Below are 13,015 nucleotides of genomic sequence, written 5' to 3'. Positions count from 1 at the left end.
ATAGACAAAGCTTTATCACCCTGAGCTCCAGGAAATTGATTGGCAGCGAGGTCTCCCCCGCCGACCAGGTCCCCCGGGCACAGAGCGTGCCCAGAACTCCTCCCCAGCCCGATAGGCTGGCATCCGTGGTGAGAATCATCAACAACAGAGGCCGGAAAGACTGGCCCTGTGTTACAGACGGCCACTGGAGCCACCACAAGAGATCCGACCGCCCCGGGCAACTCAAGGAAATCCTCTTTTCCAAGGACTGAGGGGTCCTCACCCACCTGGCCAGGATCTCCGCTTGCAGAGTCCTGTTATGAAATTGAGCAAATGGAACTGCTTCGAAAGGCCGAGACTATCAAGCCCAAAACTCGCATGCAGGTCCGCAAAGAGGAGAGATCGTTGAGCCTGAGGGCCCCGATCTGTGCCCGTAAAGTCCTGAGTTTGTCCTCCGGGGAAAACCCGAAATTGAGCTGAATCCAGGACCATCCCCAGGTACTGAAGACGAGTTGAGGGGATCAGTGCCGACTTCTGAAAATTGATGGTCCACCCAAATTCCTGGAGCGTCTGAACTGTCACGGCCAGATCGCTCGTCAGGGTCACACATGGGTTCGACCTTAACAAGAGGTCGTCCAGGTAACTGAGGATCGCAATGCCCCGTAAACGCAGTAAAGCTAGAACCGGAGCCAACACCGTGGTGAAGACCCTGGGAGCCGAAGCGAGGCCGAAAGGCAACGCCACAAACTGGTAGTGCTTCCCAGCCACCGCGAAGCGGAGATATCTCTGATGACCCTCGAAAATAGGGATGTGCAGATACGCATCCTTCAATTCCATTGAAGCCAGGAAGTACCTGGGTCTCAACAATGCTACCACCGACCGGATGGATTCCATCCTGATCTGCTGCACCCGCACACAGCGGTTAAGAGATTTCAAGTCCAGAATCGGACGCACCTTGCCCTCTTTCCTGGGCACTGTGAAAAGGTTGGAGTAAAACCTGCGAAACCGTTCCCATGAAGGAACGGGTACAATGACTCATTGGGCGAGCAAATCGAGCACTGCCCTCTTGAGATCTCTTGAGGATCGTGGGACAGCTGGAGATTGGACGGAAGAACCTGTCTGCTGGGCGAGATTAAAACTCGATCTTGTACCCTGAACGAATCAGTTCTTGAACCCATCTGTCCTGAATGCCGGACAGCCAAGGTTCCCAAAAACAACGCAGATGCCCCCCCCCCACCCCGACAACAGGTGAGGGCGTCCCTTCAGGAAGAGGTGGACTGGGCCACCGAGCCAGACTGTCCAGCTTTTGGCTTACCCGTCCACGGTTTCTTCTGGCCATCAGGAGGTCGGAAGGGTTTTCCCTTCTCCTGCGTCCCGAAGGCACGAAAGGAAGTACATTGAGCCTTGAAGGAGGGTCCCCTTCGCGCGCGGGGGAACTTACCCTTAGTGACCTTGGGCAACAAAGTACTCTTACCTCCTATGAGCCCCTTAATTAACTCGTCCAGAGTTTCCCCAAAAAAGACGACCTCCCGCATAGGGAATCTCAGACACCGTCTTCTTGGACCAGCTCTTCAACCAGCTAATGCGGCGGATCGCGATCCCCACCGCCGACAACCGGGCGATCAAAGGAGCGTCGTCCAAGGCCGCCTTGCACAGATAAATCCCAGTTTGGATGAGCTGATCAACCATTGCAAGGGCAGTCAGTGAGGCCGACTCTGCCACCAGGGTGCTACGAAGCCCCTTGCCCCATACCATGAGCGCCTGAGAGGCCATCACCGAGGCAAAAACAGGTTTCAATACGGAACCTGCCACCATATAAATGTGGCAGGAGAGTGCCTCCACCCTCCTATCCGCCGGATCCCGGAAAACCGGGGAATCTTCCACAGGCATCAAGGTGGACTTATTCAGCTGAGACAGTGTGATCCACGTTTTTCTACCGCATCCGCGAAAGGATAGCGGACGGAAAAACGCTTAGGCACCACCAACATGTGCTTAATGTGACGCCACTGGTCATTCACAATCTCGTGAAATTCCTCAGGGCAGGTATAAGCCTAACCAGATTTCTGGAGTCTGTCGAACTCAAAAGCAGACCGCTTATGTGACTGAGATGGCTCATCATCAAGAACAAGAGCTTCTTTAATGGCGCTAATAAGAGCATCCATCCTAGCGCGTTCCCGCGCTACTGAGGGGGAAGATTCCTTCTCCTCCTCATCTCGCTTAGAAGCGGGGGACCGGGACCCCTCAGGGGGGCCATCGTCCATGGCAATCAATTTGGGCTCAGAGTCAGAGGACTGGGAGGGCACAGGCCGTTTTTTGGAGGAGCGTTCTGACATCAGCAGATTTACCTGGGACGCCAAAATCGCAAGAGCAGCAGATATGGAGGCCATGGAGGAGGATTCAGGTGTACCCAAAGCCCCCACCAGGTCTGTGGGGAATTTGTTATCCTAGGAGTTCATTTTGCCTTAAAATAAAAAAACAAAAGGACGCTGGCCCTTTAAATCGGCGGTTCCGCGGACCCCCCCCCCCCCCCTCAATCTGCATAAACAGAAAGAGCCCCTTGTGAAGACACACAAGCCACAAACAAAATCTGATTTGGTTGAAAAATGGCAGAGGAATAAGCAAAAATCCCCCCAGCCTGTCAGTACTTGCCCACCATGCGTCCTGTATAGGAGACTGTGAAGAAGGAGGAGGTGACCTCACATCACTAGAGGCCAGCCCTCGAGCCCAGAGAAAAGGTGCCTATTGAAAGTCTATGACAAAAGTCACAGGGAAAATGGCCACTTGCCCTTACTAGGCATGTTGCCCACATTCAAGATGGCGCCCGACCAGGAGCCCTAGCAGAATCCCCACATGGTTGCTGTCTCACACAGAGATTAAATTCTGCACACCACCCAAAATGGCGGCCGCCCCAACAGGCGGCAAATAAGTGCACAAAACAAATTCTGGCTAACCTCAGGGACCCCAGGGAGACCCCTACGGTACCCCATACAGCGCCTCCCACAGGAGCGTGGGGGGGGGAAGGGAGAACCCCAAACCCGGCCAGAAGGGGGATCTTCCAGAGACCACCAGCCCTGCTATACCCTAAGAGGGGGCCCACAACCCGCCCAAATGTCCCCATGGACAAGGGGGTTCAGTACTCACCAGTCCAGAAGTGGGCACCGCTCAGATACGGGAGACCTCCCACCTTAATGTGGGGGTGCCGTCAGCCATGGAGGGACGCTGGCAACACGCGGTCGATCCGGGTTGAGACATCCTCAGCGAAGCGCAGCTCCGCAGGCTCGTCCCCATATGTCGGGTCACAGTCGTTGCGAAGCCTGGGCGTACCAGTAAACTGCGACGCTCGTTGGCAGGCTAGGACTTCATAAGGATCTAGGATACCCAGTCCGAGGCCCAGCTCTGCGGTCACTTGTAGTCCTCCAGGAAAGAAATCCCTGACTAAGTGATAGTGAGAGAAAATAAAATCTATTGTGTAAAGAAAAACACATAAATTCAGAAAAAAATATAAAGAAAACCGAGACTCTAGGTCTCAGCAGGAAAGACCTAACTCTACTCCTGATGCTAGGCAGCTTCAAACTGAGGAAATATCAGATGAGGTTCTGGTAATGGCTGGGGGATGGCCCCCTAATGGCGTGCTGAAGTACAAAAAGTTTTTTTGTATTAACCTGTTAATGAATTATCTGCCTAGCCTGCTCCTGCAGAGTGCACCATTACCCATTAATAAAGGCTAATATTTTTTATCTAACTTTGCTTAGAGTAATGCGACAGTAAGGACTACCTCCCATTGCAATCTAAGGAATAAATCAGTGTTCAACCAGCCTAATGTAGACACCAAGCATCTGGATGTTTTCAGAAATATGGTGTGCGGGGAACTGGACTCACTTAAGCTGAGAAAAGTTTCTGACCGAAAAACAAATAAAAAGGGGAATCAAGTCTTTGGAGGGGAGAAAAGAAATTATAATTCGACCTGCTGATAAGGGAGGGGGGCTGGTGGTACTGAGTGGTGCCTATTATAGGGAAGCAATGCACCGATTGCTGGGAGATGGAGATACCTACTCCGTTCTCCCAGGTGACCCTATGATCAAGTTTAAAAAATAACTAAGTATCTTGGTACATACAGTAAAGGTGAAAAGCAAGGGATTTTGAGTGCTAAGGAGGCTTTATACCTTGATCCCTTATTTTGCAGGATACCAATTATATATTTCTTACCCTAGATACATAAGCACCAGACCCATCCCCCTGGCCGCCCAATCGTGAACGGAATTGATTCCGTGACAGCTAGATTGGGTCAGTACATCGATCATTTTCTCCAGCCATTGGTAGTGAAAACGTCCGCCTTCCTTAAAGTCACCAAGCACGTCATTCAATTGCTTGATACTTTGTCTGATGTGTCTGATAGTATTTTAGTGACAGCTGACGTAGGGTCGCTGTATACTATTATTAATCATGAGGATGCATTAACCTCACTAAAATAGGCATTGTCTGGGTCTGATCTCTCTCGCAAGCATTCCAACTTTTTGTTGGAGAATCTAGACTTTTGCCTACTAAAAAATTATTTCTGGTACAATAGGGACTTCTATTTACAAACTAAAGGAGTTGCTATGGGGGCCCGGTTTGCTCCCAGTGTGGCAAATATCTTTATGGCACACTGGGAGGAGGAGGTTATCTTCACAAACCGACCCCCTCAACTTAGCTGTTACCGGCGATTTATAGACGACCTTATCCTGATTTGGAAGGGTGACATTCCAAGTCTTGAACAGTTTATGGGAAGGTTGGACGCCAATAGTAGGAATATTAAATTAACGTGGAATGTCAGTACAGAGAAAACGGTTTTCTTGGACCTTGAAATCTTCAAGGAAGGTGATAGACTTCAGACCCGTACCTTCTTTAAGCCGACCGATCGTAACTCTTATATTTCCAGAAAGAGTTGTCACCACCAACTGTGGCTGTGTAACATTCCGAGGGGGCAATTTATGCGCATAAGGCGCAATTGCTCCTCGGATGTAATTTATCGATCGCAGTCACGGATGTTGGCAACTAGATTTCTGGATAAGGGTTATGACCCCTCCTTCATTAATGAAGAAATAGAAAAGATTGGTTCCATTGAAAGGGAGAAAATTCTTGCTGGGTCCCGTAGGACAGCATCGAGCAATGAATTTAGCTTGATATTGGACTACAATGTCCAGTATAGAAAGTTTGAAAATATTGTTGCCAAGCATTGGTCTATACTAAAGAATGACTGCATTCTGGGCCCTGTTCTCCCAGCACGGCCTAAATTTATTTATAGGAAGGCCCCCTCATTACGTGATCGGGTAGCACCAGGGGTGGTTGACCCCCCAGTGACTGTGGATAGGAGATTATTTCCCATCTTGAAGGGGTTCTATGCATGCATCAAGTGTGTGGCATGCAGGAACTCTAAAAGTAATCTGAAGAAAAGGAAAGAATTCACAGCCACCGCTACCGGAGAGATGCACCTGATAAAAGACTTTATAACCTGCGCTACACAGGGTGTAGTTTACATGCTGCAGTGTGGATGGGGGTTACAATATATTGGAAAAACCTCTAGGGCCCTTCATGTACGAGTAGAGGAACATAAGTAAAAAAAGACAGGGTAAAATGAATCATGGTGTGCCCAGGCATTTCAAAAATTGTCATCAGCGTGACCCCTCAGGTTTAAAATTCTGGGGCTTGGAAAAGGTGGAGCGTCATTGGAGGGGTGGGAACTTCATTCGCAAGCTAAGCCAGAGAGAATCCTATTGGATTTACCGCATACATGTATTGTCACCTGGGGGTTTGAATGTTGATTTCGATTTAAATTGCTTTATTTCTAATAGGTAGGTTCTTTTGGGTATAGGGGTTATTATTCATTTATTTATTTTTATATCATTTTCATTATATATGTTTATATTGTTTGGTTATTGTTAATACTGTTTAGTTATTGTCAAACAATCATTAGTTGTTCTAATAATTTTAATAATCTGATGAAATTGCTTCTTCCACGTCTAATTGATGTAAATGGATGGCCGTGGATTACATCGCACTCAGTGTTATATATTTCTATGTGATTTCACACAATATAATATATATGCTGTTTTATTGTAAGGAGATTTATTTAGCGGTATTAAATATGATGTCCAGCTTTTGGAAAGAAGGCGTCAGGTTGTATTAACCATAATTTTCTCCTTTTATAGTACTTTTGGGTTATATATATTATTTGCCCATCACTGCAGCAGGCTTTCTTATTGTAAGCATTTCCGGGGTTAACAATACAGGGCAGGTCCCGGTGTGAGGAGGACGCAGCAGTGCTGCCCTCCTGACTTCCTGGAATACTTGCTGTAGCATCACGTTGCTATACTACAGTATATTTAATGAGCGGGGATCAGACGATTCTCCAGCCCCGCTGAAGAAGTCACGCCAATTGACGTAACGCGTACGGGGGGAGGAGTCTGGCGTCACCCACGGTGGAAGACGTGTATTTGCTATGCCTGCATTAAGCACTGAGTCAGTGCTTTGTTTGCAAGGTATTTTAACTTAATTTAAAACATTTTTAAGGGAGACAGAGAGCACTTAGATTGTTTTCTTTCTTCCCCTGAATGGATGACTTGTCCGTATTAAGCCCAGGATCTTTGTAGAGGAATTGTGTCAGCAGTCCTGCCCGTTTTGCCTGATGACCCCTAGTGGTCGAGTGCTGGAGGTGAGAGGCATTAATACTCACTGGTTAAAGGCTTCACTGATTTGGTGTTTGATTTACCCTTTCTACACTGAAGGCATTCTTACTCTGGCATCCTCTTTTTTCTTTGGACTACTATGGACTTTATTACACTGTGTGTTATAATATGATTGTCATCATTTTAGCATTGCACTAATGTTTGTTTGTTTTATTTTGAGGTTTTGTTGGTTTGACCTTATTTAAGTGTCCAGCTGCTTTTTCTCTTTTGTCAGGGTAGTGATTGAGCGGTGAAAATTTTCTTCGCTATATTTTATATTTTGCCACAAGTTTCGGGAAAATTACATTTTGTCAATAAAAGATAAATTGCTCACACGTGCCATGGGTATATGTAGAATGACACACCAAAATACATTCTGCTGCTTCTGCTGAGTACAGGAATACCACATGTGTGAGACTTATTTGTAGTCTAGCCGAGTACAGGACCCCGAAAACCAATCACCACTTCCAGGTTTTCTAATGGCGTAATTGTGCATTTCCCCTCCGCACTACCTGTCACAGTTTCAGAGGCCCTAAAATTTCCAGATAGCACAATAAAAACCCAAATGACCCCATTTTGCAAAGTAGATACCCCAAGCTATTTGCTGAGAGGCATGGTGAGTCCATGGAATATTTTATATTTTGCCACAAGTTACGGTAAAATTATTTATTTATTGTTTTTTTACACAAAGTTGTCACTAAATGATATATTGCTCACACATGCCATGGGTATATGTGAAATGACACCACAAAAATACATTCTGCTGCTTCTCCTGAGTACAGGGATACCCAATGTGTGAGACTTTTTTGCAGTCTAGCCGAGTACAGGACCCCGAAAACCAATCATCACTTTCAGGTTTTCTAATGGCGTAAATTGTGCATTTCACCTCCGCACTACCTGTCACAGTTTTGGAGGCCCTAAAACTTCAAGATAGCACAAAACCCCCCCAAATGACCCCATTTTGCAAAGTAGATACCCCAAGCTATTTGCTGAGAGGCATGGTGAGTCAATGGGATATTTTATATTTTGCCACAAGTTACGGGAAAATTACATTTTTTTAACACAAAGTTGTCACTAAAAAATAAATTGCTCACACATTCAATGAGTATATGTAGAATGAGACCCCAAAATACATTCTGCTGCTTCTCCTGAGTACAGGGATACCACATGTGTGAGACTTTTTGGGAGCCTAGCTGTGTAGGGACTCCGAAAACCAATCACCACTTTCAGGTTTTCTAATGGCGTAAATTGTGCATTTCACCCTTCGCACTAGCTGTCACAGTTTCAGGGGCCCTAAAATTTCAAGATAACACAAAACCCCCCCAAATGACCCCATTTTGCAAAGTAGATACCCCAACCTATTAGCTGAGAGGCATGGTGAGTCCATGGAATATTTTATATTTTATTTTACAAGGGCGTAAATTGTTGATTTCACTCCTGACTACCTATCACAGTTTTGGAGGCCATGAAATGCCAAGACAGCACAAACCACCCCCACCCCCAAATGACCCCCTTTTTGGAAAGTAGACACCCTAAGCTATTTGCCGAGAGGCATGTTTAGTGTTTTGCAGATCTCACTTTTTGTCACAAAGTTTTGGAATTTGAATAAAGAGGAAAGAAATGCATTTTCCTGTTTTTTTCTTTATTTTCCAAAATAAATGAGAGCTACAAAATACTCACCATGCCTCTCAGCAAATAGCTTGGAGTGTCTACTTTGCAAAATGGGGTCATTTGGGGGGGGGGTTTTGTGCCATCTTGGCATTTCATGGCCTTCAAAAGTGTGATAGGAAGTAAGGAGTGAAATCAACAATTTACGCCATTAGAAAGCCTGAAGGTGGGGATTGGTTTTCGGGTCCTGTACACGGCTAGACTGCCAAAAAGTCTCACACATGGGGTATCCCTGTACTCAGGAGAAGCAGCATAATGTATTTTGGGGTGTCATTCCACATATACCCATGGCATGTGTGAACAATATATAATTTAGTGACAACTTTGTGTAAAAAGAAAATAAAAATAAAATAATAATATTCCCAAAACTTGTGGCAAAATATAAACTATTCCATGGACTCACCATGCCTTTCAGCTAATAGCTTGGAGTGTCTACTTTGCAAAATGGGGTCATTTGGGGGGGTTTTGTGCTATCATGAAATTTCAGGGCCTCTGAAACTTTGACAGCTAGTGCAGAAGTAAAATGTACAATTTAGGCCATTAGAAAACCTGAAGGCGATGATTGGTTTTCGGGATCCCATACACAGCTAGGCTCCCAAAAAGTCTCACACATGTGATATCCCTGTACTCAGGAGAAGCAGCAGAATATATTTTGGAGTGTCATTTAATATATACCCATGGCATGCGTGAGCAATATATCATTTAGTGCCAAATTTGTGTAAAATAAAAAAAACGTCACCTTCCCGAAACTTAGGGCAAATATATAAAATACTCCATGGACTCAATATGCCTCTCAGCAAACAGCTTTGGGTGTCAACTTTTCAAAAAGGGGTCATTTGGGGGGTGTTTGAACTGTCCTGGCATTTTATGCTCAATCTTAGCCACACACATAACCCACTCTTCTAACCACTTGAAAACCAAGCCTTTTCTGTGACTTTTTGTTTACCTAAAAAAATATTTTTTTTTTACTAGAAAAATTACTTTGAACCCCCAAACATTATATATTTCTTTAAAGCAGAGGCCCTACAGAACAAAATGGTGGATGTTGCAAATTCATTTGTCACACTGTATTTGCGCACAGATTTTCCAAATGCAATTTCTGCGAACAAAAATATATTTTTTTTAAATTTAATGCACAAATACACTATATAATTCCAAATTGTTTGCTAAAATTTAAAAGATGATCTTATGCCAAGTACAAAGATACCAAACATGACATGCTTTAAAAATTGTGCATGCCTGTGCAGCAGCAACAAACTACGCACATTTTTAAAAGCATTTAAAAGTCTTTACAGGTTACCACTTGGGGACAGGGGGGGCTTGATTTTTTTTTATTTTGCATTTTATGTTATTTTGACACCTTTCCTTTCATTTTCTTTTTTTTTATAATTTTTATTGTTATCACAGTGAACTTAAATATCCCCTATGATAGCAATCTATAGTGACAGGTACTCTTTTTTTAAAAAGAATTGGGGTCTTTAGACTCTAGATCTCTCCTCTGACCTTAACGCATCTGACCACACCAAAATTGGTGTGATAAAATGCTTTCCCAATGGCGCTGTTTATTTCTGGCGAAACAGAAGTCATGGAATGCTCGTAGCTTCCAGTATCTTAGGCCATAGAGATGATTGGAGCCATTCTCGTCTCCAATCAGCTCTATGGTTAGATAATTGAACCACCGGCTGCACTCTCGGGTTAGACAGGAGAGCCCCGAGAAAAACCACAGAAGGTGGCGGGAGGGGGGGGGTGTCCCCTCCCACTGCATGTAAAAGCAGTATAGCGGCCAATTATCCACTAGGATTGCTTTTACATGTAAGCCGACCGCTGGCTGTAAAAAAACAAGATCAAGACGATGCCTAAATCTGCAGGCATCATCCTGGTATAACCACTTAAAGTCCAGCAACGTACCAGTCCATTGCTGGTCCTTGATTGGCATATAGTGTAGGTTTTTTTTTTTCATGCAGCCTGTGGGCTGATTGAAAAAAAGAGAACCTAACAAAAATCACCACAGGAAAATTGTGTAGTATACACACCATTAACCGACAACATCCAAACCCACTTATTTAATGGTGACTATACATGACAATATTTCACGTATACCTAAAGGTATTTTAACTGCAGTGGTGAAATCAACCTACCACAGCGCTGCCATCAGAGGTATCCATATATGATGAGCGCAAACGCTGTTTGTGTCAGAATATATTAAATCAGAGTACCTGCAAGGGAAACCGGTTAAGAAAAGAATGAAAAACAAAGTACAGTAAAAGTACAGTAGGAAGAGTAGAAGAACATAAAAATAACTGACACGACAACTGTTTTTGGCTTTTTTATTTTATATATTTTTTTAACACTTTTCTTTTTGTGAACTGCAATTTTAGAGCTTAGGGTCTCTCAAAATGTCGATAGCCATCGAACATCTTTCGAGACCATGTGTTTGTGTGCCCTACACTATGTTGTGCTGTACCCTACACTAATACTCTACTAGTGTGTGGTAGCGCTCAAAACATTTCCCGATGCAGAGACCAGGTGGGACAATAATAACGGATGTCATGCCTAAATCTGCACCTGCTACAGACACGACATCTTCTTTGGGAGCGTCTTTGGGTAGGGGTACTCGGGAGGACATGTGAAAAATGCCTCTCATGCAGCCGGCTCACTGCATTTGGAAAGGGAAGTTGGGCCGGAACACCTCCTGGGTATAGGTAGGCATTGATGATCGCTTCCTAGAACTCTAGGAAGGATCCGGTTCGTCCTGACGCCCTGTATAGGACAAAGGCTTTCAGCATAGCCAATTGGAATAAATAAACAGACACTTTTTTTGTACCAGCGTCTGGCTTTACGGGCAACTAAGTACGGCGCCAAAAGCTGGTCGTTAAGGTCCACCCCTCCCATATTAAGGTTGTAGTCGTGGACAGAGGGGTTTCTCCATAACGCCAGTTGCCGTAGTAATTTGGATCGTCGTGTCTGCATGAAGGGAGGACAGAACGAAAACATTCTGTGTATCCCTCCACTTCACTGCAACCAATTTGTCCGTTTTAAAGCAGACTCTCTCCCCCCGAATAAGACGAGAATTTACAAGCCGTTGGGGGAAGCCCCGGCGATTAGGTTGCATGGTGTCACATGCGCCAATTTTTAATTCAAGAAGGTGACTAAATAGTGGCTTGTGTAAAAGTTGTCCACGTACAAATGGTACCCCTTTCCGGATAAGGGTGACACCAAGTCCCAAACTATCTTGCCGCTGCTCCCTAGGTAGTCTGGGCGGTTGGGGGGCTCCACAGAGCTATCTTTTCCCTCGTAGACCCGGAAACTAACTATATAGCCTGTGGCCCTGTCACACAGCTTGTACAGATTGAACCCGTATTTGGCACGCTTGCTGGGGAGATACTGTTTCATAGCAATGCGGCCAGTAAACTTAATCAGGGACTTGTCAACGCAGACAACTTGTTCGTGGGTAAACAAGGCTGCAAACCACTGATTGAAGTGGTCTACGAGGGGTCGATCATATTCAGGGTCTCCCCAAGGACGACAGATTTCATTGTCGTTGAAATGCATAAATCGCAGAATTTGCTCGTATCTCGCCCTGGACATGGAGGCAGAGTACACACGCATATTGTGAATTGGACTAGTGGACCAATATAGCCGCAAATCACTCTTTTTGGTTATGCCCATGTTGAGGGAAAGGCCCAGAAAGATTTTAAAATTGGGAACCGTAAAAGTTTTCCAGCCGGATGGTGTAGCAAGGGGCGAATTTGAATGCCGGTGATGAATTGTTGTGCATATAAATTTGATTGATCCACAATAGAACTGAAAAGATCTTCCGTGAAGAACAGCTCATAAAAATTCAGGGGCGTAAAATTGTCTGTTTCCACGTGGATTCCAGGTTGGGCAGTGAATGGGGGAAGTACTGGCGCTGTAGTATCAGTGAGTTGCCAATTGGGATATGCCAGCGCATCAGGGAGGGCACTATGGGCTCTACGGGCCTGTCTACAAATACGCGGTGGCTGCGGGCCACTACTTGTGCTAGCCACCGCACCAGCTTCAACTGCACTTATGGGTCTCGCCACGTCACCAAGTGTTACTGCAGTGCTGGTTGTACTAGGTCCAGGGTGTACTAGGCTGCTGGCGCTTGCCAGGCCACCAGAAGGATGATGAGCGGCACTAGTACCGACACCCTGCTCCATACGAGCACGCTGCGATCTCTGCACCTCTGCAACTCCAGAATGGGGTCGCGTACGTCTGGTTCTAACAGGGACCCATCCGTCGTCTGAGCTATCTGTCAGGGAGCCGCTGCTCTGTTCAGGTTCGTATACTGACCCTGATTCTGCCAGTGAGGCTTCCCCATCGCTCTCATCTGACATGGTCAGTATACTGTAAGCCTCTGCACTACTGTACCACCATTTGGTAATTTTAGTAACTAAATTTACCGGTACAGTAGTGTCAGGGATACACAGCTGTCACTACAGGAAGTTGCTGTGTTATCTTCAGCTCTTCCTTGTGATCCGTGTTCCTGTGTACCTGTTGTTCCTGATTATTTGACCCGGCTTCCTCTTGTCTTTGCTACTTGCTGCCCGCCCTGACCTTTGGCTCGTCTGACTACTCTCTTGGTTAACCCTTGTCTGCTTCTCTGCTTCTGGACCAGAACCTGCGCTCTGCCAGGCTGGGTG

The 13,015-nt window shown here is 45.6% G+C and overlaps 1 protein-coding gene across 1 annotated transcript in view; it reads right to left on the bottom strand.

Moving 5' to 3' along the window:
- DMC1 (DNA meiotic recombinase 1) overlaps positions 1-13,015 on the bottom strand; it is a gene marked incomplete at its 3' end in the record, with an annotated part of 785,302 nt that overhangs the window by 618,053 nt on the left and 154,234 nt on the right. The gene's annotated exons all lie outside the window — the stretch shown is intronic.

Source organism: Pelophylax lessonae, assembly GCF_965119305.1.
Source record: "Pelophylax lessonae genome assembly, chromosome: 8".
NCBI lineage: Eukaryota > Metazoa > Chordata > Amphibia > Anura > Ranidae > Pelophylax > Pelophylax lessonae.
Note: the sequence above shows the minus strand (reverse complement) of the source record. Positions and strands in the feature narration are given on the sequence as shown.